The 22,320-nt window shown below is 39.7% G+C and overlaps 1 long non-coding RNA gene across 1 annotated transcript; it reads left to right on the top strand.

Annotated features, from left to right (window-relative positions):
* The first annotated feature begins 10,363 nt into the window (after window positions 1-10,363).
* On the top strand, window positions 10,364-11,283 carry LOC125008655. The gene is made up of 3 exons (XR_007112902.1): window positions 10,364-10,410; window positions 10,497-10,634; window positions 10,793-11,283. It is a non-coding gene; the product is annotated as an uncharacterized LOC125008655 (long non-coding RNA).
* The last annotated feature ends 11,037 nt before the right edge of the window (window positions 11,284-22,320 follow it).

Here is a 22,320-nt window from a genome sequence, read left to right as displayed (position 1 = left end):
AAAAAGAACAAAGAAAGAGAAGAGAAGATCACTTCAAAGAGTTGAAATGATTATATATTTCCAGTTGACAGCTTTCCATTGTGAACATTGAAAACACTGTGAGGTTTCGTTTTTTGGTGAGTTAAGTTATGTTCACTTCCTTGTTGTTGCCTCTCTGTGTTCAGTGTTTGTAAAACCTCTTCTTGTGAAGATGATCAGTAAAAGGAGACGTTTCAGACTGTTCAGAGTAGGATGTATGCTGATGTCTTAGAAATGATTCTACATTATTAATCATTTTATTCACATTTGTTCAAAAAATGGACCAACAGATAATTTGGTGGGTTTAACTCAGTTTGACACACACAGGTCTGTAATTACTGCTTGAATTCAACTAATGTAAAAACTCTGTTTAACAGATTCATGTTGTTAAATGAATCACAGCAGTTTTCCAGCCACTGACCTGTGAAATGCTCAGCAGCAGAAATACATGTTTGATTGATTGTTTAGTCTGAGAGAGAAAAACCCACTAAGTCTGTTTTAGGTCAATGCATGTGACTGAAATATTGGAACAATTATGCTTCATAGTGGTAGAAATGAAATACTCTCAATGTTTTAATTCACAGGTGGAGAAACTTACTGTGATGGCAGACAGAGTGGAGCTCAGTGTTATGGAGCTTTGGGAGGAACTGTGGTCATCAGACTGATGGACAACGCCTTAGAAATATTTAGATGTGAAATGAAAAAGGGATCATCAAGAATATTAATATGGAGAAACAAAATGATCATAACTAATGTGATAGAAGACAGATCTGTCTTTAATCCCAGTGATGGAACATTTAGTATCAATGACCTGAGCAGGAGTGACAGTGGTCAATATGATCTGATAAACTTTGACTCAAATGGAAAAGAATTACAAAAACAGACTCTACAGTTGTTTATTGAAGGTAAAATACCTTTTTTCTACTCCTGGGAAATTAAGTCATCTTGACAGATCTAAATGTCAAATTGTATTGATTTGTGTTCAAACAAAGATATCTTACACTCACTTACCAGTTTTTAGGTTCACTAGTGAAAACAAATATAACAGTCCTGAACTGAATCCTCCTTCATTGCTGTTACAGTCAGAGTCTAAATAATATACTTTATATTCTGCATGTTTCTGTATGTATTTATTAAGAGATAATTACCTCGTTATCAAAAGTCATCTGTGTGTGTTTCTCTCAGCTCCGGTGCCCTCTGTCCATCTGGTCTCTGAGTGTCTGTCCCATGGAGAGAAGAGGGTGTCCTGCTCCTCTGATGGAGGGGACAGTCCTCAGTACAGTTGGACTCTGGATGGACACTCAGTGACAGACGCTGAGCTCCTCTCTGGAAATAATGAGACTAACGTCATCACTCTGAAACAAGACGCTCAGGACATCTGGTCTGTTCAGGAATCACATCAGTAGTGTCTCCACAGGAGAGAGGATCTGTACCTGTGGTGAGTGACAACATGATGAGAAATAACTTGGTAATCATGTTGGTGTCATAACATCAGTCATAAATGATCTTTGTTTGTTCATAGGCTTCATATTCATTAACTGCACCTTACCAGATGGGACACACATATCAGAGTGGGTGTTTGAAGACAATAACACACTGTGTCTTAACCCAACTACTGTCCCTACAACTGCCCCAACCACTGCCCCTCCCACTAGTTTGGGTAAGTAGACTACCATAGTGTCAAATAAATCCTTCAATCCAACTGCCATCAGCGATGAACTATGGTACATTCGTAAATTAAACTTTACTAACTAAATAAAATAAAAACTCTCCTGTCACAGCTTCACCCTGACATGTGACGTTTGTGTCTCTGAACAGGTCACATGTCCATCATATCTGCGTTGACAGTATCTGTGATAATTCTCTTGTTAATTGGGATTCTCGTCGTTGTTGCCTGGAAGAAAAAAGGACGAGGAAAAGCTGAAGGCTCAGCTGTCCCACAAACACTGGAACCTCCAGAAAACTCTGTCATGATGGTTGAAATGAGAGATTCTGCACCTTAAAACAACAACTAGCGACACATTTCATCTGATTTGTCTTCATTGGTGTAAAGAAATAGGGTTTAGAGTGAAACTCTGCTCCTGTTTCTATTCTTCATGAGACTCTGATGACAGCTTAGCATCTTTCTATGAATCCTCTTAAATATTTCTCAGTGTTTTCTTCATTTTTATCACTGAACACTCTGATGGAATAAAGGTTACGTCAGTAATTCAACAGTGATCACAGCTCACATGTTGCACATCCTCCATTTGGCAAGTGGAAGATGTAGCTAAATCTTGTTGTGTCTGAAAGATAAAATGTAATAAACACATCATTTTTCAGAGCTACTGATCCTGGAAATTAATGAAAATACACGAACACATCCACATTACAAGAGATACCTCTCCATGCCTGAAAAGTTAGGAATGAAAGGCCTAGGTATACCACACACACCCATCCCAAGTTTTTAATGCACGTCACCTTAGGGGTCCACCCAGGATCGGTCAGGGTCAGGGCAGGCTGCAGGACAGTAGTGTGCTGCAGTCCTCTGACCCACCCGACCCTCCTGTTTGCCCTCTGTCTTAATGCTCCACACCACATCCAGGGTCACAGGGTCACGGTGTAGGGGCTTGCTTCCTCATCAGGGACTGAGGAACCACAGTAATAGGGACACTGTCACTTTTTATTGTCCCTTGGCACGGCTTGGGGGGCCTGGTCCTCCGCTAGCAGGGGCATCTTGGACTGGCGGTCTGTGGCCCCACGGCAGTTGGTAGGGGTACCTACCTAGGTTCTCTGGTGTCCTCTTGGCCGGGCTTTGTCTCCCGGTGCTGCGTGGACACGGGTTTGTGGCGGCTCCCTTGGGTACCCGGTTGTTCCGGTATCGAATGGTTCGGGTTGTGGCTTGGTGCTTCCCCTCTCCCTTCGATGGGGGGTTCTCAAGCGCTGGGGCTTCTGACCTGACTCTGGGCCCTGGTAATGGTCTCACTCATATTGAGGGAATGCCCACGTGCATGTGTGTTGTCACCTGCCAGCCCGTGCTGGATCACATCAAGAAGAATTGATGAGTCCCTGCTATTAAGGGCTGGATTATTGTTTTCACTCTATTACTACATGCTCTATGGAAGACTTCTATCCTTCCATTGGGACACCCTTACCCCCCTGGACTCTCTTATCTCTCCAGAGATGACTGTACCCAGTCATATTTGAGTGAGGTGACTTGGGAAGCACAGAACCCTACACTCCACTAGTTCCTACTAGCACCACATTCCTCTCCTCCACTGTCCATCCTTCTACATCTTTTCTGTCCTTTGTTCTCCCCCTCTATTCACTGAGGTGTAGCACTGCCCTCCCTGCCACACAAGGTCACTACACTCAATAAAGATCAACAGGACAGTCCTCAGGGAGGGCTGGTGATGGTCACACTCACGCACTGAAGTAATAAAGCTTTCAGCTGCAAGAATATAACTGCATCAACCTCATATAAAGTTGACACCCTGTGGTGTTCAACTATGCAGACAAATAAATACAAATTAAAAAAAAAAAAAAAAAAGGAATGAAAGGCCAACAATAAGAACACATTCCCAAGAAGGAAAGAACTTGTTTCTTTGTGATGGGTTTAGGAGTGGCAACAATGGCCTCAACGCGTTCGGGAGACAACGTTTTTTCCACTGGGGTGTCAGAAGATGCCCCCCCCAAAAAAACACTTCCTGGTTGAAGTTTGCACAAGGAGGCTTTATGGCCTTCTGCAGCGAGATGGCTCGCCACAAGCTGCACAGAGTGGAGGCAATGACATTTGACCAACTAAGGAAGTCTGTATGTGTTAGTTGATTTAGAATAGAGGAGCTGTGGTCTGGTGGGGGAAGGAGAGTAGTCGCATACTTGTGTGACTTTCTTCATGAACTCGCCCACACTCTTCCAGCCTGCGGTAGGTTTTGTTAGAGAAACATGAGGTAGAGAGCCAGAGACATGATAGAATTTCTGCTGTGTGTCTGTGAGTGTGACAGAGTAAGCACAATAATCATCAAGCAATCATCATGAAACCAAAAACAAATGTTTTGTAGACAGCTGATTATCACCATCCATGAACAGGAAACGGTAACTGAGCATCTTTCTTTTACAGCATGTCCACTGTGTTTAAGAGGCAGTTCTTCAGCTCATATTACAGAATGTGTGGCACCTGAGTCCACCAAAAAGGTGATATTTTTCCCAACAATAGTTGGCATTTTCTTATAAGCATCATTATTTAAGGTTACATAAGTTCTCTCGGGGGTGAGGAGGCTCTGTTCTAACTAAGAGACCTTTCCCTGAACTAAACCAAGCTGTGTGTCAGTTGCAAGCGGCTCTTCTTTGTGGTGAGCATTGTGTATGTGTGTCAGTATCAGACCAGATCTCAGTCAGAGTGAGGAGACTGGAGCTGTCACTTTTGCCGGTTTCCTAAGTTCGGACAATCTCTGGTCCAGTGTACATCCTGTCCACATCTGTAGCATCGGTCACTTGGCCAGTCATCTCTTTCTCTGCCTCTTCCTCGTCTCCTGCCATGGCCACGCCCTTGATAGTGTCCTTTTTTCCCAAACGTGAACAGCTGCCCTGTGAATTGTGCCATTGTGAGGTTTGCATTGTATGTGGTGGAACGTCCAACTCATCTTGCATTCTGTGGAGCTCTGACAGGATGGGATAATGTCCCGATGTGGGTGTAGGTGTGTGTATTGGCGGTTTATCTTTCCCTTTCACTTCCACTACCACTCAGATTCACAGGCATCTGCTTCTGCAGCTGTTTTCTCTGCCTGATTTCACATTCATCCATCCACAATTTCCACACATCCATTTCATTCTCAAACTCTTGTAGTTTCCTTCCCTTCACTTTTGCTTTTGCTTTTCATCTATATCTTTCTGTGTACTCTCTTGCAATTTTCTCAACTGATTCTCGCTCAGGCTGCATTCACTTGGGAAACCACGTTCATTACTCCACTTAGACATACATTGCACAGATTTGTTACCATATTACTTTTTCATTGCTTGGCATATAGGAAACTGACAGTTTTCATCCAGAGATCGACCTCTGCTGCCGTTGGACCCCATTTTTTCCAACTGGACTTTAAGGCGAACTCGATCTGCAGATGTTTTGACATGAAATAAAAGTTCTTTCTTACCAATCAGCGTTGAGGGTTCTTTTTGTTCAGATACCGAGGTGACAGCCGTCTCCTATGTCTGGTCCACTCGTCCTTCAATGTTCAGGGTGTAGCAGGAATAATCCTGGGTGGCCAACCACTGTCCATGGAGACGACAATCAGCCTGGTATTCCACTTCTGACACCAAATTGTGATGGTAATTCTTGTTTTCCTCAATAAAATATCGTTCAAATGATGGCTGTCCAGTCAGTTGTTCTATATGCGAAGCTAGGTTTATTCTTACCCGGGGAGAGCAGCTCTGTGTACGACAGGAAACAACTCTGACTCTTCTTCGTAGTCACATTCTTTTATAGCAGTGCACAAACATCTTAAAATGACAGTTATACAGAACGTGTGAGCACATCTTTTCCATGAACTTTCCACCTCTTGAGTCTTACTTCTTCTTAGTCAGGAGGTGAGAAGATCAAGAGGAAGTGTAACCGAAGTCAAACGAGACAACTAAAGGTCTTCAGTCTGCACATAGAAGATAGAAGAAGACAATGTAACATCACACTTATTACGAACTTGCTATGAACTTCTGCTGAACTTATTTCAACTTGTTAAGAACTCACATAGGCTAAGATGTCACTTAAGCAAATACAGACAGAGAGAGAAGTAAGAATAATATGTAATCACATAGTGCTGATGCCTCCCAGCGAGAAGGTCCGGGTTTGAGTCCAGCTCAGGCACTTCTGGATGGAGTTTGTGTGTTCTCCCTGTGTCCAAGTGGGTTTTCACCAGGTACTCTGGCTCCCACCTCCAAATGTTCATGCTCGTTAGGCTAATCTGTGACCCTAAATTGACAGTGCAAATGGTTGTTTGTCTCTGTGATAGGCTGGCGCCCTGTCCAGGGTGTACCATGCCTCTGACCCAATGTCAGCAGGGATAGGCTCCAGCAACACCTGTGATCCTAGTGAGGATTAAGTGGTATGGAAAATGAGATGAGATATTCTTGATGTAATGTTACCGACCACCAGACCCTGAGTTGTCATCCTCTTATCTGAAGATGATGACTGACAACATCTGAATGTGTGTAACGTTAAACATGTACTGTTTCTTTGTTTCTGGGTAATGTAAAGGAGCTTCTCTCAAAGATAAACAGGGAGGAACAAATGGCTGCAGACTATTGGTGCTAACAGTCTCTTATTGCACACATGCAGACGAATATATTTGCTGAGTTAAGTTCGACATTATCTTTTGTGTTGTGTTGATATTAAAATAATATCTGACGGCATTGCCAGCGTAGTTGTACCTTGTCGTACACAGGACCAGATCAGCCTTTGCCATAAAAAACATCCAGAACTGAGAGGAGACATGAAAGCTGTGTTTGGACTGTTGTTGATGCTACTTGGAGTCTCTCATGGTGAGATGTTTTTTCTATCTCTACTTTTTTGTTCTTTTTTTCTCTACTGAAAACCAGCAGTGGTTGTTTTTGTCTTTGATAAATTCAGATTCTGTTAAATACATCCACAGATATATATATTTTAAGACACTGCCAGATTCTACGATTGAACATGAATCTTTTCTTAAAGAAAATATATGATATGAAATATGAATAAAAATTTGTAGCCATATATTTATCTAATAATTACTGACGGTTTTTGTTCAGTCACAAGATCGATTATTTGTGTTTGTCAGTCAGCTGTGAACAGTGTTCCTCACAATACTGTGTTTCTTCAATGTTAACATTTAATTGCGAGCACTGGAATATGGATGTGTCTTTGGGTTGTTAATAATTTAAATCAAATGTTTCATAATTTTGATTGTGTTGCACGAGACCAACTTCCTGTCTGCATACTGTCATTGGTTCTGTTGTGAATAGGCCACAGGACTGTAAGGACTGCAGTTGAGTTTATTCCTTTGCCCATGTGCAGTCATGAAGATTTCCTTTCCTGGCCTGTGTCAGTAATGGGTCAGTCTTAGGTCCAACTGTGGGACCTCTATCCATGGTTCAACATTGTACATTTCATGACTGCTGAAGATTAACTTGACTTTGAATAAAACATCTTGGCTCCTATTAGCAGGTCAGAGGTTTCCCTCTAGTGGTTCATAAAGGCTGTGCTGTTGACTTCATATCTTGACATGAGTTAAAAACATTTTCATGTGGCCGTCCAGAAATAGAAAAAGGTAAAAAAAAAAAACAAATAAAGAGATATAAAAAAAAGTAAGAGAAGAGAAGATCATTTCAAAGAGCTGAAATGATTATATATTTCCAGTTGACAGCTTTACATTGTGATAGAAACGGAGACTTTATATCTGTTTCCTCATGATAAAAAGTATTCAGTCTACATGTTGACTATCAAAAGATCCAGTTTAATGGTTGACTATAACTGTTGAATGGATAAAAGTTTTTCTCATTATCTGTCTTGTCAACCATGTTGTTAGTGGTGTCAGGTTCTTTGGATGTTGAAAATACTGTGAGGTTTCTTTTCTTGGTGAGTTAAGTTATGTTCACTTCCTTTTTTTTTGCCTCTCTGTGTTCAGTGTTTGTAAAACCTCTTCTTGTGAAGGTGATCAGTAAAAGGAGACGTTTCAAACTGTTCAGTGTAGGATGTATGCTGATGTCTTAGAAATGTTAGCTGTCAGTGTCACAATGACGGATATTTCCTTCTCTTCCACTCAGTCCATTACACATGAAGGCCCACTTGTTGTACTGAAGGCTAAAAGAGGTAGGAAACTCACATCAGTTCCTCTTCTCAGCATCACAAAGATACAACGCCCTGCTCGGTCAAGTTTTCACACACTCCTCTGATAGTTAGTGTTGGGTTGGACTGGACTAAATCATGTTCCTCTTTGACTATGAACTCAGTAATTAACACTACACATGAATTTACACACATCAGATCATGTCACCAAAATGTCAACATCATGATCTTCAGAGATGTTGTGGCAGTGCTGCTGTTGCGTTACTAGATTTATGTTTGAACACGATGAGACAATAGACACATGACTGCAGTTAAAATAAAAAACTGAGCAATAAGTTTGTTTTGATTCTCCACATACAAGATTTAAAAGGTTGATCAGTAATAGGAGACATTTTAAAATGTTTCTAGTTTACACCTTCATGATGGTGTCTTAGAAATATCAGCTGTCAGTCTCAGAAGGAGGATGTTTCATTTAGTTCATCACACAGAAAAACACACTTGTTGAACTGAGGCTAAAAAAGTAAGAAAGTTGATACTGCTTCCCCTTCTTTTTTCTTCATATTACGAGAAGCTAGAAACAACGTTGTGCACATTTCACACACTCTCCTCTGAGGCTGATCACTACCACAACACACTGCTTTCTGTTGAGAGCAGGGTACATAGGTTTGACTTTGGGAGGAATTAGATAAAGTTTGAAAGCTGCTGAGTGACTGAACAGAGTGTGAAGAGAGAGGAGACATGGAAGCTGTGGTTGGACTGATGCTGATGATACTTGGAGTCTCTCATGGTGAGATATTGACGTGGTACTTTATTCAGGTTTCTAAAGATGGTTTAGTGGATGAGTGAAATGTTAAACTTCTTGTTAACTGGTTCAGAAAGGAGGTTTGAAAGTCTCACACGTTTATCAAACAGTTTGATTGAGGACAATGAAGATGACATGATAGTCTTTTATACACACGGCTTTAGTTTGTAACTTTCCACAAAGTGAAGACAGCTTGTCTCCCAAAATATCTACAGAGAAAAGATTAAGATTGATGCTTTGTGTCTTTGGGGTTGTGACACAGACATGGTCTCAGTGAATTCTTTCTAGTTTGGAGAGAGTCACAACTGAGAGATTTACACTTTGGAGGAAGGACAAGAAACAATAGTCATGTATCAGAGACCAACTAAGGATGATAAATTATATTTGTGTAATGCTGCTGTTACATTGTGCTTCATGTGGCCTTGAGCCTCTGTAACTTTGTTGAGTAAACCTGAAGAACAAAACCAGTGACAGATATAATGCCTTATATGTCCTTGTTCCAACACTTCCTTGTAGCTACATACTGCCTACCCACTCTGAGTGACACATTCACATCTCTTAGTTTTATTGGCTGCACTACTGCTTCAAATGATTCTACATTATTAATCATTTTATTCACATTTATTCATAAAACGAACGAACAGATAATTTGATGGGTTTAACTCAGTTTGACACACACAGGTCTGTAATTACTGCTTGAATTCAACTAATGTAAAAACTCTGTTTAACAGATTAATGTTGTTAAATGAATCACAGCAGTTTTCCAGCCACTGACCTGTGAAATGCTCAGCAGCAGAAATACATGTTTGATTGATTGTTTAGTCTGAGAGAGAAAAACACACTAAATCTGTTTTAGGTCAATGCATGTGACTGAAATATTGCAACAATTATGCTTCATAGTGGTAGAAATGAAATACTCTCAATGTTTTAATTCACAGGTGGAGAAACTTACTGTGATGGCAGACAGAGTGGAGCTCAGTGTTATGGAGCTTTGGGAGGAACTGTGGTCATCAGACTGATGGACAACGCCTCAGAAATATTTAGATGTGATGTGAGAAAGGGATCATCAGTAATATTAAGATGGAGAAACAAAATGATCATAACTAATGTGATAAAAGACAGATCTGTCTTTAATCTCAGTGATGGAACATTTAGGATCAATGACCTGAGCAGGAGTGACAGTGGTCAATATGATCTGATAAGCCTTGACTCAAATGGAAAAGATTTACAAGAACAGACTCTACAGTTGTTTATTGAAGGTAAAATACTTTTTTTCTACACCTGGGAAATTAAGTCATATTGACAGATCAAAATCTCAAATTGTATTGATTTGTGTACAAACAAAGATATCTTACATTCACTTACCAGTTTTAAGGTTCACTAGTGAAAACAAATATAACAGTCCTGAACTGAATCCTCCTTCATTACTGTTACAGTCAGAGTCTAAATAAATATACTTTATATTCTGCATGTTTCTGTATTTATTTATTAAGAGATAATTACCTCGTTATCAAAAGTCATCTGTGTGTGTGTCTCTCAGCTCCGGTGTCCTCTGTCCATCTGGTCTCTGAGTGTCTGTCCCATGGAGAGAAGAGGGTGTCCTGCTCCTCTGATGGAGGGGACAGTCCTCAGTACAGCTGGACTCTGGATGGACACTCAGTGACAGACGCTGAGCTCCTCTCTGGAAATAATGAGACTAACGTCATCACTCTGAAACAAGTCGTCTCAGGACATCTGGTCTGTTCAGTCAGGAATCACATCAGTAGTGTCTCCAGAGGAGAGAGGATCTCTACCTGTGGTGAGAGACAACATGATGAGAAATAACTTGGTAATTCATGTTGGTGTCATAACATCAGTCATAAATGATCTTTGTTTGGTTCATAGGCTTCATATTCATCAACTGCACCTTACCTAATGGGACACACATATCAGAGTGGGTGTTTGAAGCCGATAACACACTGTGTATTAACCCAACTACTGCCCCTACCACTGCTCCAACTACTGCCCCTCCCACTAGTTTGGGTAAGTAGACTAACATAGTGTCAAATAAATCCTTCAATCCAACTGTCATCAGTGATGAACTATGGTACATTCGTAAATTAAACTTTACTAACTACATAAAATAAAAACTCTCCTGTCACAGCTTCACCCTGACATGTGACGTTTGTGTCTCTGAACAGGTCACATGTCCATCATATGTGCGTTGAAAGCAGCTGTGATAATTCTCTTGATAACTGGGATTCTCGTCTTTTCTGCCTGGAAGAAAAAGAGACAAGGAAAAGCTGAAGGCTCAGTTGTCCCACAGACACTGGAACCTCCAGAGAACTCTGTCATGATGGTTGAAATGAGAGGTTCTGCACCTTAAAACAACAACTAGCGACACATTTCATCCGCGCTAGGTTCCTTATTTTACCCGTTTTTGTCTCTGAAATACTTTCAATTGTACTGGCTTTACATGAAGCACGGCAGCAGAAAAATGTGTCTTATAATAAAAAGCACGTCCTTCATTAGTGGATCACTGGTATCAAAATGACCCAATATTCAAACCTTGTCTGTATTTTCATGGAACCAATTAATTTTAAGTTTTTAATGGCTGTTTCAAGTTTTGTTTAGTATTTTGTCTGTGACTGTACTAATAAATTGCACTTGAAGATCTAAGAGTGATTGTTAATAAAATATTACACAAATGCATTGGGTGTCTGAAAACTTTTTTCCACAGCTGTATTTTATTAAACCACCTGTGATTTAATTTGACAAAGAACATACAAACAATCCTTTAAATGTTTAATCCAGTTCAGCGTCGTATCATTTCATCCCATGTTCTATCAAGTATTGGGTTTAATCTTGGCGCAAAGCCCGTCACGAACGCCTACAAAACGTAGCTCAGTGCTTTTATACGCAGGAGCTGGGCAAAACAAGCAAACACGTGACGCACTTTGCGTAGTGGCCGCCGAGAATACAGACTCTCTGCAGAGGACGTCGGTGTGCGTCCTCCTCGTCCCATAACATTGAGAAATATCCAGCGGTGGCCTCGGTTTCCTGCAGGTGAGCTCAGACTGGATGCTGCACAGACTGTGTGATGGATTGTTGGTTATCAATGAAAGGCGCTTTACATCCCTGTAAATGCTGTCCCGAGTCTGAGGAGCGCGCTGGACACCTGAGTGGACATGGCTTCAAACAGCAGACATGACATGGTTAGATAGTGCCGTGATGCTGTTTCGGGCGTGAACTGGATTTGCCTCTGCACATGCATGACCACATTTCGTCGTTGGCCTCTCTCTTTCGTAGCGTCCTGATTGACCCGTGTCCCGCCCGGACTCTGGTTTTCAGAGGAGGGTGGGGATGAATGTTTACAGTCCAAACTGCTGTCTTTACAGGAGACGATGTCCTTCTACTCCTCCTCACTGCACTTGTAACCTTCCTCTGGCTTTGGGTAGTTCCTGATTAATAAGAAATTAGTTTGCATTGTTAACACATGCCTTAATTAATTGTTCACTTTTTTTTTATCACATAGTGTTGGTGTTAGCATCCTACTCTAATTAGCCAACAGCTAAATTATTAGCAGGTTTAAGTATAAATATATTCAAAAGTCTCTAATAATGGTTTCTCAGTCAATAAATAAATCAATAAAGGCTGTCACCTGATTTCAGGCTCCCGATTTCCCTCAACAGAAAATAAAAACATTCGAAATAAAAACCAGGAAGTCGATTTGTCCCCTTTAGTGCTATTCACGTTTATTTATTTTATCTGATTTATTTTTCACTTAAATTCTGGAATCTGGAGTGTTGCAATTCACTGATTTTTTTTTTTTTTTTTTTTGAGGAAAATCATACATTACGCAGTCATTTAACACAAATGAAGATCAATACAGAATAGAATAAAATATAATAAAATTCTTTGTCTTGACAAATTTCCATTGCAAGCTCTGTAACAAGGATTATTACTGTCTTAAATATGACTTTTATTATCACCATCTGTGCAACAATGCAACTAATACGTGTGCAAACATACACGCATGCCATAATTGTTATTTCCTCTTTTTTCATTTGTTTTTTTTTTGTCCAACCATGTCGCAGCACCGTCACTGTTTTGTCACTGTCACTGTCTCATTGCACAATAAAGAAAAGAGAAATATACTTATACATGTGTCAGAAGTAAATACGATCAATACCAGACAAATTGTGCAATGAAGTGTTTTTTATTGAAAGCATTGAGAGTTAGCAGAGTTGGTCATTTCTAACAATGCACTCAACTTTTAACACTGCTGAATTAAAGCTTGAAAAGACAAATCAGTTCAAACTTGACACGTTTCAGTGATTCGTTGATATACCTTGAGGAGGTTGTCATTGCTGTGCAGCCAGTAACTCCCTTTATACATCTGACTGTAAACTGTACTCATAGAAAACTGAACTGTAACTTTCTCAGTGAAGTGGAGAAGTCCACTAACTATGTTATTTATACTCAACCTGCAGGTTGGGACTTATTAGGTGAGTCGACATGAATATTTCACCTTTCACCAACAGAACTAGTCACCGCAGAGGTCGCTCACTTTCCTTTTCACACTGACAGGTGAAAGAGAAAAAGTCCAGACGGTGTGCATCGGGAAGGAATTTAGTCTGCCAGTGGACTCCAATCGAGGATTGTGACTTTCACGCCAAGCCCCGATGGGCCGAGACGTGTCTGCTGGATAAGACCACTGTGAGTGGAAGCGTGTCCATGCTTGTTGATGTGTTTGGATGTTGCGCTGCCTAAACCTGTTAACTGTTCGTCTGCAGGTGAAGGATCCACGGTTCAAGTGGACCAGAGATAAATACGTTGGTCCTAAAAGAAGTGACTCACAGTGATCAGGGGCTTTATGTCAGTGGCAGTAAAGGCCTCAGCAAAGCATCACAAATGAGGTACACTCACTGGAGCAACGACTGCCTGAAGTCACGTTTCCTCAGTTTTGAATGTGAGTATTGTCTGATTCAGGGGTTCTCAAAGTTCTGCAAGCTGGGCCTCCCTAAAGGTGGTTGGAAAGACATGTAGAGGCAGCAGCAGCAGCGATCAAATGTAAACATCAGTATTAAGTGTAATAAACTTCATCACCAGAGTCTCTCTCATTAACACACCTGTCGTTCGAAGTAGGACGCTTGTCCTGCCTGCTTGGTCGTTTGAGTGGCTGGGGCACAATAGTAGGCGCTCTGTGTGAAACAGTGCACTGTTGAGACAGCTCCCGTATGAGTGGAATGCTGATTGAAAGGTAAAATCTTCCATTTATTCCTTTACTAAATTTAATTTTGTGAATTTAAATTTGTGGCAGAAAATTTAAATAATATAAATATAAAAAATTCTAATCAACCAAAGATTTTGCGAACCCCCCTGCAGTACCTCCGCAAATCCCCTAGGGATTGTACACTCTGTGTTGAAGACCTATGGTGTAATGTGTGTAGCCACTAAATATAACCACAGGAAGAACTGAAACATGGGTCTATATTATGATTTCCTGTTCTCGGCACACAAAAACATCATCATAGTGCCAGTTTGGACACAGTCCTCTGTGTAACACAGCTCACTGCAGAGTAAGGGACACTTGTAGCTGATAATTAGATAAACTTTCTAAAGCTGCAGACTGACTCAACAGAGGCTGAACTGAGAGGAGACATGAAAGTTGTGTTTGGACTGTTGTTGATGCTACTTGGAGTCTCTCATGGTGAGATGTTTTTTCTATCTCTACTTTTTTGTTCTTCTTTTTCTCTACTGAAAACCAGCAGTGGTTGTTTTTGTCTTTGATAAATTCAGATTCTGTTAAATGCATCCACAGATATATATATATTTTAAGACACTGCCAGATTCTAAGATTGAACATGAATCTTTTCTTAAAGAAAATATATGATATGAAATATGAATAAAGATTGTAGCCATATATTTATCTAATAATTATAGACGTTTTTTGTATAGTCACAAGATCGATTAATTGTGTTTGTCAGTCAGCTGTGAACAGTGTTCCTCACAATACTGTGTTTCTTCAATGTTAACATTTAATTGCGAGTACTGGAATATGGATGTGTCTTTGGGTTGTTAGAAATTTAAATCAAATGTTTCATAATTTTGATTGTGTTGCATGAGACCAACTTCCTGTCTGCATACTGTCATTGGTTCTGTTGTGGATAGGCCACAGGACTGTAAGGACTGTAGTAGTTGAGTTTATTCCTTTGCCCATGTGCAGTCATGAAGATTTCCTTTCCTGGCCTGTGTCAGTAATGGATCAGCCTTAGGTCCAACTGTGGGACCTCTATCCATGGTTCAACATTGTACATTTCGTGACTGTTGAACATTAACTTTACTTTGAATAAAACATCTTGGCTCCTATTAGCAGGTCAGAGGTTTCCCTCTACTGGTTCATAAAGGCTGTGCTGTTGACTTCATATCTTGACACGAGTTAAAAACATTTTCATGTGGCCATCCAGAAATAGAAAAAGGAAAAAAACTAATAAAAAGAACAAAGAAAGAGAAGATAATTTCAAAGAGTTGAAATGATTATATATTTCCAGTTGACAGCTTTCCATTGTGATAGAAATGGAGACTTTATATCTGTTTCCTCATAATAAAAAATATTCAGTCTACATGTTGACTATCAAAAGATCCAGTTTAATGGTCGACTATAACTTTGTTGAATGGATAAATGTTTTTCTTAGTATCTGTCTTATCAACCATGTTGTTAGTGGTGTCAGGTTGTTTGGATGTCAAAAATACTGTGAGGTTTCGTTTTTTGGTGAGTTAAGTTATGTTCACTTCCTTGTTGTTGCCTCTCTGTGTTCAGTGTTTGTAAAACCTTATTGTGAAGATGATCATTAAAGGAGACGTTTCAGACTGTTCAGTGTTGGATGTATGTAATGTCTTAGAAATGTTAGATGTCAGTGTCACAATGAGGGATATTTCCTTCTTCCACTCGTCCTCACCCCATGGGAAAGGCCCACTTGTTGTACTGGGCTAAAAAGAGGTAGAAACTCACATCGTTCTCTTCTCAGCATCACAAGTACAAACATGCTCATGACACTTCTTTCACACAATTTTCATACTGTGAAGTCAGTCTGAACAAGACACCCTGTATTCTGTTGAGAGCAACAGATTAAAGACATAGAAAATGGAGGTTTCCTATATTATGTTTTTTTACAGCTGTATGGGGTGTTTTTAACTGTTCATAACCATTTATGAGAACATTAGTGATACAACTGCAAGGGTTTGTTTCAGTGTTTTACTGTCTTGTCAAAGTCCACTTTACTGTAATGCTCATGTTTTCACACTGTACATATGAGTTTACTGGCTCGTAGTAGTGTTGGTATGAAACTGCATCAGTTCTCTTTGACATGAACTCAGTAATTAACACTGTCATGAATTTCACTCATCAGATCTTCACCAAAATGTCTAACATCATGATCTTCGAGATGTTGGCAGTGCAGCTGTATGTGTTACTAGATTTGTTTGACACAGATAAAAATAGACACATGACTGCAGTTAAATTAAATGAGCACTTAATGTTTTTTTGAGTTCTCCACATACAGGATTTAAAAGGTTGATCAGGTACTAGGAACCATTTAAACATGTATCTCATGTTGATACACCTTCATGATGGTTCTATAGAATTCAGTGTCTATGTTCAGGAAGGAGGAGTATGTTTCATTTAGCTCATCACACAGAAAACTACACTTGTTATGACTGAGGCTAAAAAAGGAAGAAAGTTAATACTGCTTCCCTCATATCTTTTTTAATTATTATAACTGAGAAAGTCTATGAAACAACGATTGTGCTACATTTTTTTTTCACACACTCCTCTGAGGCTGATCACTACCACAACACACTGCTTTCTGTTGAGAGCAGGGTACATAGGTTTGACTTTGGGAGGAATTAGATAAAGTTTGAAAGCTGCTGAGTGACTGAACAGAGTGTGAAGAGAGAGGAGACATGGAAGCTGTGGTTGGACTGATGCTGATGATACTTGGAGTCTCTCATGGTGAGATATTGACGTGGTACTTTATTCAGGTTTCTAAAGATGGTTTAGTGGATGAGTGAAATGTTAAACGTCTTGTTAACTGGTTCTGAAAGGAGGTTTGAAAGTCTCACACGTTTATCAAACAGTTTGATTGAGGACAATGAAGATGACATGATAGTCGTTTATACACACGGCTTTAGTTTGTAACTTTCCACAAAGTGAAGACAGCTTGTCTCCCAAACTATCTAAAGATAAATCTATCTACAGATTAATATTGATGCTTTGTGTCTTTGGGATTGTGACACAGACATGGTCTCAGTGAATTCTTTCTAGTTTGGAGAAAGTCACAACTGAGAGATTTACACTTTGGAGGAAGGACGATAAACAATAGTCATGTATCAGAGACCAACTAAGGATGATAAATTATATTTGTGTAACTCTGCTGTTGCATTGTGCTTCATGTGGCCTTGAGCCTCTGTAACTTTGTTGAGTAAACCTGAAGAACAAAACCAGTGACAGATATAATGCCTTAAATCTCCTTGTTCCAACACTTCCTTGTAGCTACATACTGCCTACCCACTCTGACTGACATATTTACATCTCTTAGTTTTCTTGGCTGCACTACTGCTTCAAATGATTCTACATTATTAATCATTTTATTCACATTTATTCATAAAATGAACCAACAGATAATTTGGTGGGTTTAACTCAGTTTGACACACACAGGTCTGTAATTACTGCTTGAATTCAACTAATGTAAAAACTCTGTTTAACAGATAATGTTGTTAAATGAATCACAGCAGTTTTCCAGCCACTGACCTGTGAAATGCTCGGCAGCAGAAATACATGTTTGATTGATTGTTTAGTCTGAGAGAGAGAAAAACCCACTTAAGTCTGTTTTAGGTCAATGCATGTGACTGAAATATTGGAACAATTATGCTTCATAGTGGTAGAAATGAAATACTCTCAATGTTTTAATTCACAGGTGGAGAAACTTACTGTGATGGCAGACAGAGTGGAGCTCAGTGTTATGGAGCTTTGGGAGGAACTGTGGTCATCAGACTGATGGACAACGCCTTAGAAATATATAGATGTGATGTGATGAAGGGATATTCAAGAATATTAATATGGAGAAACAAAACGATAACAAATAATGTGATAGAAGACAGATCTGTCTTTAATCCCAGTGATGGAACATTTAGGATCAATGACCTGAGCAGGAATGACAGTGGTCAATATGATCTGAGAAGCTTTGACTCAAATGGAAAAGAATTACATGAACAGACTCTACAGTTGTTTATTGAAGGTAAAATACTTTTTTCTACTCCTGGGAAATTAAGTCATATTGACAGGTCTAAATGTCAAATTGTATTGATTTGTGTACAAACAAAGATATCTTACATTCACTTACCAGTTTTTAGGTTCACTAGTGAAAACAAATATAACAGTCCTGAACTGAATCCTCCTTCATTACTGTTACAGTCAGTCTAAATAATATACTTTATATTCTGCATGTTTCTGTATTTATTTATTAAGAGATAATTACCTTGTTATCAAAAGTCATCTGTGTATGTTTCTCTCAGCTCCGGTGTCCTCTGTCCATCTGGTCTCTGAGTGTCTGTCCCATGGAGAGAAGAGGGTGTCCTGCTCCTCTGATGGAGGGGACAGTCCTCAGTACAGCTGGACTCTGGATGGACACTCAGTGACAGACGCTGAGCTCCTCTCTGGAAATAATGAGACTAACGTCATCACTCTGAAACAAGACGTCTCAGGACATCTGGTCTGTTCAGTCAGGAATCACATCAGTAGTGTCTCCAGAGGAGAGAGGATCTCTACCTGTGGTGAGTGACAACATGATGAGAAATAACTTGGTAATCATGTTGGTGTCATAACATCAGTCATAAATGATCTTTGTTTGTTCATAGGCCTCATATTCATCAACTGCACCTTACCTAATGGGACACACATATCAGAGTGGGTGTTTGAAGCCAATAACACACTGTGTATTAACCCAACTACTGCCCCTACAACTGTCCCAGACACTAGTTTGGGTAAGTAGACTACCATAGTGTCAAAGAAACCCTCCGATCAAACTTCAACCAGAGATGAACTGTGGTACATTAGTAAGTGAAACTTTACTAAGTAAATAGAATGAAAACTCTCCTGTCACAGCTTCACCCTGACATGTGACGTTTGTGTCTCTGAACAGATCACATGTCCATCATATGTGCGTTGAAAGCAGCTGTGATAATTCTCTTGTTAATTGGGATTCTCGTCTTTTTTGCCTGGAAGAAAAGAGGACAAGGAAAAGCTGAAGGCTCAGCTGTCCCACAAACACTGGAACCTCCAGAGAACTCTGTCATGATGGTTGAAATGAGAGGTTCTGCACCTTAAAACAACAACTAGCGACACATTTCATCTGATTTGTGTCTTTATTGGTGTAAAGAAATAGGGTTTAGAGTGAAACTCTGCTCCTGTTTCTATTCTTCATGAGACTCTGATGACAGCTTAGCATCTTTCTATGAATCCTCTTAAATATTTCTCAGTGTTTTCTTCGTGTTTATCACTCAACGCTCTGATGGAATAAAGGTCATGTCATTAATTCAACAGTGATCACAGCTGGAGCTTTGGCAATGATTTCAACTCAGAAATCATCGTGTTGTGTACAGATTGTTGTTCCTATCATCTGATTACAGTCATAAACTGCATAATATTGTTCAAAGCTTTAAAATAAAGGAGATGAAAATATGTTACTGTGTTGTTCTGTGCTCAGTAAACCTCTATGTTCATCAAGGGAAATACACAATCCATAAAAAGAATTACTGCTGTTTGCAAACAGTGAAGACTTGTCTGAAAGAGACATACCCAGAAACCACACCACATACATTTATATGTCCACATTTTCAAACATCTCAGTGTTTCTGATCTAGTTGTCAGAGTTTTTTTTTGTAGGTGTCTGTTTACTGTGACAGAGATCAGAGTGAAATTTAAAAGATGTTTCTTGTTCTGTTGTAATCAGAAACCTACTGAAAATATTAATAGACTACACACATGTCAACTTATTTTGACAGACTCATTACATCTCACATTTAAATATATAAAGATCAATCAAGTCTCATCAAGTTATTTGTCAACATTTGGTTTGATTCCTCTCGCTGCCAGAAGAGGGAGACAAAAGATCATCACTGTGACTTGAAGGAAGTAAGAGCTTTGCCGTATTTCACCGTAAGTCACAGTGGTTTGCGCTATTGACAATATTCATTGTGACTGAACACTGGTAAGTTGTGCTTTTGCCTGGAAGACCTTCGTGACATCTCAAGGGTATAACTAACTTTGTTTTTACCAACAAATTCCTCCAAACAAGTCTCTCTTGCTGGGGCTCCGCGATCGTTGCTCTCCAACCTGCAGCCGACAGCAGCGGTGCGTCATCATTACCGTAATGGCAGCATTTTTTTCTAGAAAACGCAACTTGAATATTATCCATCGGGGAGTTACGGTAATTCAAATACAGCAAGCTTCTCTGTGTGGGCAGACGGACATTCAGGTCTTAAAGGGTTAAACATTTATTGAGTTTTATTGAGATACAGAAAATAATTCATGCAGCTATATGATCCACCTGAAGTTTTCCAAAGAGGACAAACAAATTCCAACATTCCAATGTGTATATCCAAAACTACAGATCGATTGTGTTTCATTTTCCTCTTCAACCTACACCAAAACTATATTTACAGAATATTCTTATGTTTCTGATTACCAGTAGCAGCTTATCAACATATATAATCTACTGCTTTTTTACAATGGGAGAAAATTAATATTGAGCAGAATAACGTTCAAGTTATCGTTTGGTTTGGCCTCCAACACACTTCAGATTTTTCATGCGGCCCCCTGTAGAAATTAATTGCCCAGGCCTGATTTAGATCCATCAGTTCTCAGTAATTTCACACCTGTATCTAATCTGCCATTTGTAAGTAAGATTTTAGAAAAGCTTGTTTTTAATCAGCTGAATGATTTTTAAACTATCATGATATTTTATGTTATATTTTATTATATTTATATTTATTTGATTTACTTTTTCTACTTTAACCGACACAACACACTGAGATGACCTGAAAGGCTGCTGTGAAGAGAACTGGGGAGATGGAACAACCCATTGCAATTTCCTATTGCTGTTGATACCACACATAGTGGTTGTTGCTGTTAGTGTGGAGTAACACACTTGGAGGTTGTTGAAGTAGGTGGTTATCAGGCTCTGGATGAATGGTGGGATGTGGAAAAGTTCAGTGTCTACCAGATGAGCTGGTGGGGAACAGACCCATAGGCTTTAGCCAGATCCAGACAGACTTGTTGGGTTTGGTTGTCTGAATCTGTTCCCAGATCATCAGGCAGTGCTCCAGCAGCACTCATGCATCCCCAAACCAGGATACTGCCTCCACCATTTTTGACAGTAGGTACTGTACATGCTGGAGACACTGCTTGGCCTGGCCTTCTGTGTACCCTCACATTAGCAGGAGGAAGACAAAGCCTCATCTGACCACAGAATCTTTTTCCATTTCCTATCTGTCCAGTTCTTCTGTGCTTGGGCCCAATGACGGTGGGTTAACCTCAGTCTCTCATTGATCAGGGGCCTCTTGACAGCCTTACAGGACCTTAAGCCATGATCTAAAAGTCAACCATGTACAGTGCAGGTTTTACACGGGGCACCAGTTTGGTTTGACCACTGTTGTTGGAGCTCTTGTGATGTTGTTCAGCGGTTTTCGGGAAATCAGGATGTGGTCATTTCTTGCTGAAGAAACCCTTGGATGCTCCCAGATCAGTTCATCTGTATTTCTGTAGAGTGTATCCAACTGCTGAAGGACTGCATTTGCACTTCCTGGTGATCTGGCGGCAGCTGAACCCTTCCTGGCTGAGAATCTGTATCTTCAGGCGTGTTTCCTGCATTAGTTTCCTTATTTTAGCCAATTTTGTCTCTGAAGAACTTTCAAATGTACTGGCTTTATATGAAGCACGGCAGCAGGAAAATGTGTCTTATAATAAAAAGCACGTCCTTCATAAGTGGATCCCTGGTACCAAAATGACCCAATATTCAAACCTTGTCTGTATTTTTATGGAACCAATCAATTTTAAGTTTTTAATGGCTGTTTCAGGATTTGTTTAGTATTTTGTCTGTGACTGTACTAAAAACAATTGCACTTGAAGATCTAAGAGTGATTCTTAATAAAATATTTCACAAATGCATCAGGTGTCTGAAAACATTTTTCCACAGCTGTATTTTACTAAACCACCTGTGATTTAAGTTGTGTGAATAACACAGTTACAGGTCTTACTGTAACGTACTTACTGAACATTCACATACGGAAAGTCTAAGATTGTATAAGTGCAACATTTTCAATAATCAGTTCTGAAATAATTCATTCATAATTAATTTGACTCATATAAAAAGACCAGACATGTATTTATTTAAACTGTAGGGGGAAGCTTGGCCACCTGGACAAAACCCACACAGTCAGTAGTAGAAAATGAAATCTCCTCTCAATAGACAGGTTAAAGTCCTGAAACTTCCACAGCTTTTTTTTTTCTTTCAATTATTGAGTTACCCTTATGATGAAAACATTATACCTACCATTGACTGATGAACATTACTTTAGCAGGTCAGAGGATTCAGACTGTTCAGTGTAGGATGCATGCTGATGCCTTAGAAATGTTAGCTCCCACTCAGTCCATCACACATGAAGGCCC

Source organism: Mugil cephalus, chromosome 5 (genome assembly GCF_022458985.1).
Source record: "Mugil cephalus isolate CIBA_MC_2020 chromosome 5, CIBA_Mcephalus_1.1, whole genome shotgun sequence".
NCBI classification, from domain to species: Eukaryota; Metazoa; Chordata; class Actinopteri; order Mugiliformes; family Mugilidae; genus Mugil; species Mugil cephalus.
Note: the sequence above shows the minus strand (reverse complement) of the source record. Positions and strands in the feature narration are given on the sequence as shown.